Source organism: Lactuca sativa, chromosome 2 (genome assembly GCF_002870075.4).
Source record: "Lactuca sativa cultivar Salinas chromosome 2, Lsat_Salinas_v11, whole genome shotgun sequence".
Classification (NCBI taxonomy): Eukaryota; Viridiplantae; Streptophyta; class Magnoliopsida; order Asterales; family Asteraceae; genus Lactuca; species Lactuca sativa.
This window is the reverse complement of record NC_056624.2, coordinates 189,703,392-189,707,952: the sequence shown is the minus strand read 5'-3', so window position 1 is coordinate 189,707,952 and position 4,561 is coordinate 189,703,392.

The following is a 4,561-nucleotide window of genomic DNA, read 5'->3' as shown; positions in this document are numbered from 1 at the left end:
TAAATTATAATGTTGCATTATTATTATCTATGTTTAATAAAATTCAATCCTAATTTTCATCCATTTTTAGTGTTGATAATACTGGTCACTCTCTAAAATCAATGTGAAACTAAACATTTTCAATGTTATTTGAACAATTTATTTGTATTTATGAATTACGATTGTGTTTTTGTCATAATTATGAAGTTTTATTTACGTTTTATAATTTAAGTGGTATAATATTTAATTATATAATTTATTTAATTGATTTTAAATGGGTTAACCCAAGTTTAACCCATTTATTTAATAGGTTGGGTTGGGAACTACATAAACAGTTCAACCCGGTGACAACCCATTTATCTAAAAGGTTGGGTTGGGTTGGAAATATCAACCCATTTAAATAAACAGGTTGGGTTGGGTTTACATTTTCAACCCAATTATTAAATGGGTTGAACTCGAACCTAAACCAGGTTGACCTATTGCCACCTCTACCTACAACCTTGCGAACAAACCTACTCTGGCCAAAACATTCCGAAAGAAACCGCAAGCAAAAAACATGTTTGCTACAATCTCACCGCTGAACAAGGACCAATGAATGCTACGGGCCACCTCGCAGTCTTACAACACTCCCACACCAACCGACCACTTGTGAATGCTAAAGGCCACCCCCAGTCTTACAACACTCCCACACCAACTGACTACTAGTGAATGTTATGGACCACCCCACAGTCTTACAACACTTTCAACACTAAGTGGTAACTAGTGAATGCTACGGGCCACCCCACAGTCTTACAACACTTCCAATTACCATAATCGCAACCCAAAGCCTTACCTCTAATCTATCGAATCGAATACACCCAGAGAAGAGCACACACTCGACCGAAACGCCCAAGCTAAACTCGAGCCATGCTTTGTAAAGACCGAAAACGGATCTACCAATGATCAAAGACAAATAACAGAAGCAAAAGATGAAACAATAAGCAAATAACAAAAGAACCAAGCTTGCATACGCCTTAAAGCAATAAAACGTCAGATACAACTTGGAGAAAACACGAAGGCATCAACAACCTTTAAAGTCTGACACAACGCCCTATTTATAGACTTGACTTACAACCGCAAGGAGTTTACGGCCGTAAACACATAACAACCGTAACCTAAACAAAATCGGTTTTTGCTACACAATCACTACCACTAACTAGTATGCCTAGACCAAACCATTACACAGGGTCTTTCAATCTCCCCCTTGGTTTGGACTAGCTTGAACCCATTCCTTTGTCGACAATCATCACGTCCATCTGGCCCATCGCTCCATTCCACATTCTCTTGCTCAGAATCTCCGCGATCATTGTTGTATACACCTTGGCTCCTTCCACATATATATCTTCAACAACTTTAATTTGAAAGTTGCTAAGATAATGAATATCCCATTTCCTGAACTGTAGCAAGTCTCTGGAATCGTACAAACGAATACACCCATTCTTAAGTTTGATGACAGCTCCAGATGTATTTTCATCAAAAACCCAGCATTCCAAAGAACTGAGAGATCCATCTTGATAACCTTGAAGCACAGGAAACTGCTTGACTTGTTTCGTTGCGGGCCACATCACTACCTGTAACGGCTTGTCAGTGGACGGTTCCAAAACATCTGGGTGTTCAAATATAACTGATTCGACCGTCGGCATCGATGGAAATCCTTTCTTTACTTGATCATCCAGAAAGTGCTTAAACTGAGTAACTTGAGGAGTGTTGAAAAGATTGATGAACGGAGCTTGAGACAACTCCATCAGATCAATTCTTGTAAACGACCCAAATGCATGAATATCCTTATACAACTCTGAATTACCACTCTTACAAATGACAATCCACTTTCTGAGAGGGTCATGAAATCCCCAGGCATCCACTCCTGATCTATCCCCAAATGTATCCAGGAACCTAACAACTTCAAGATCAGTAACAGTTATTAAGGGTTCGCTCTGAGATGTATTCCGATTAGTATTCCGTTTAAATAGTAATTGTCCTCTCTGAACATCATCTCCTTGATTACGACGAATAAGTTCTCGAATGTGTGGAGCCAATGGAGGTTCAACTACAACACGTTCAGCAGTACCAGAGGACTGACTGACTGGTAGGTCAACCGGAAAAGCTTGTACGTGAAGATTAATCCTTTGTTCTTCAACAGACGTCTGGTATCTCTCACCAAAATCAACCTCAAGTTTCTTCTTTAGCTCAAAATAGCTCGAAGTCAGCAGATTAAAATGATCTTGTAAATCGGAGATCTGCTTGCTTTTTAGCTTCTTATCCTTTTTGAGTTCAACCAGTTGTCTGCCAAGACCAGATTTATCTGATTGTAGCTTAATTACTTGGATACGAAGATCGACATTCTCGGCACGAAGCTCTACCACCTGAATATCGAGTTCAATATTTTTCTGGCTAAGAACCGAAATTTCTTTCTGCAGACCAGCAAGAGTAAGATTATCATCCCTAGCACCACCTTCTTCAATGGAAACACCCTTTCCTCGAGGATTTGGCGATACAAGTTGTTCTTCAGCCATGTGCAACGCCAGCCTTTCAGAAGCAACATCTCGATGGTATCTAGGAACTGATAAACCAGGTGGTGCAGAGGAACCACCAACATCAAATGTTGAACTCAGACCAGTAGGAAACATCTTTGTAGTGGTGAGCCTTGTAGTAGTAGCAGTGAAAGGTGGGGTAGGAAGACCACTAACCAAACTTATGATCAGTTCAGATTGTCTTGCATCAAGTCTTCTTCTTTTAGATTGTTGTTGGTCAGCTTCTGGAGAAAACACACTTACAAACGGTTCGGGAGTTGGAGAAACGGACACAGGAGGGGAACATCCCATAACCATCTCCATAAGAATAGAAGTCGACACCATTTGCTTTGAAGTAGGAGTTCGCGTATCAAACGTCTCGCTCGATTTCCTTGTCTTAGTTGTGTGAAAACCAACATCATCGACATTATGCAAAATTGTGTCAAGATTTTCATGAGACACAACATTAGCACTTCTTGCCAAAGAAGCTGCAATATCATCGCGATCAAAACCAGTTAAATCAAGATCATCAAAAGAATCATTTCTCTCTTCACCAATACTCATCTCTCCACCAACTTGATCATCACTCAACTCCTTTTCATGTTCTGAGATAGTTTGAACTTTGGGAGTTGGTGAGTCTTCTTTCTCGGTTTCTTCATCCTCAGATACATCTATAACAACGTTGGATGGAGTTGATTTCTCAGCAGATGCTTGCTCCGAGGATGTTTGCTCGGACGACTCGTAAGACTCTGGTGTTTCATCCAGTTCAGTAAACTTCCCAAACTTTTCAAGAGGATATAGTCCTTGAAATATGACTTTGCCTTTCCGATTTTGTTTGATGAGTCCCACCGTGTGGGGACCCAAGGACTTCATATCCAATGTTTCTCCCGTCTTCCTCACGTTTGGAAACTGAATGTTAATGAACACTTGTACGAAACGGGGATACAACAGAAAAGTATCTCGAGTAGAAGCTCTGATGTTGATAACAAATTCCTCAAGGATGAACTTTGAGAAATTAAAGCGAAACCCAGCAGCAAGAGATACCAGAGCACCAGTTGTGCGCTGAGAAATCTCATCTGCCCCAGACCTCCTTCCCGAGATGCAGCTTACAAAAACATGGCTCAAAAACCTCCAGTATGGATGTAGCAACTTTTTCAGCGTCGGCGGAAAGGTTCCCTCGTAACTCATTCTTCGTAGAACCCTTTGAACATCCTCGATTCCAATCTCTGTCGGGAAATTGGGTTGATCATCAATTAGCAACGCTTCACGAATAAAGCCTTCATTAATGACAATCTCTCGACCCTGCACTTTCGCCTTCACTGTAAAATTGCCATCATCATCCATGTGTGTCTCTGCAGTCGCCCAAAACTCGCGTATTAAACTTTGATAAACCACCGGATTGATCGTGATTGCGGATGCTAAGCAGCATTCACGCAATCGATGAATCATCGAACGCATATCCGAATGAACAGCCGGAGGGTCCGCGAGTACAATTGCTAGGTTGTGCATATCTGCAAATTTTAAGTTCCCCATTGTCTGCACTCAAACACAACTGTAAGAAACCTCAAAATAAAATTTTGTTTTGACCAAAAAAAATGTTCTAATTAAAAATATTACCAAAATAAAATTTCATTATAAAATTAAGTGAAGATCGAGTTTACTGCCAAGATCGAAAAATATGTTATTGGGCCGTAAACTCAGAGTTTACGGTCTGAGGACCCTTTTGAAAAGTTATCACACAATATTTCCTTATTTAATACATTCAAAACTTAAGCAGTAAACTCATTGTTCTAGGGCCGTAAACTTGGAGTTTACGGTCGAAGAACTGTCAACCGAAAAATCGCCAAAAATCGATCCTGCCTATCGAATTGACGCACAATACTTGAAGATATGTAAATGTAAACATCCGTAGCATCGATATAAATTAGAAACAAGTCCGAATCTCAAACACTTGGAGTTTACGGCCGGAGCTTACGGCCGTAAGTTCCATCGGATCTATTTTTGCGATTTCTGGCATAATGGCACGGTGAAAC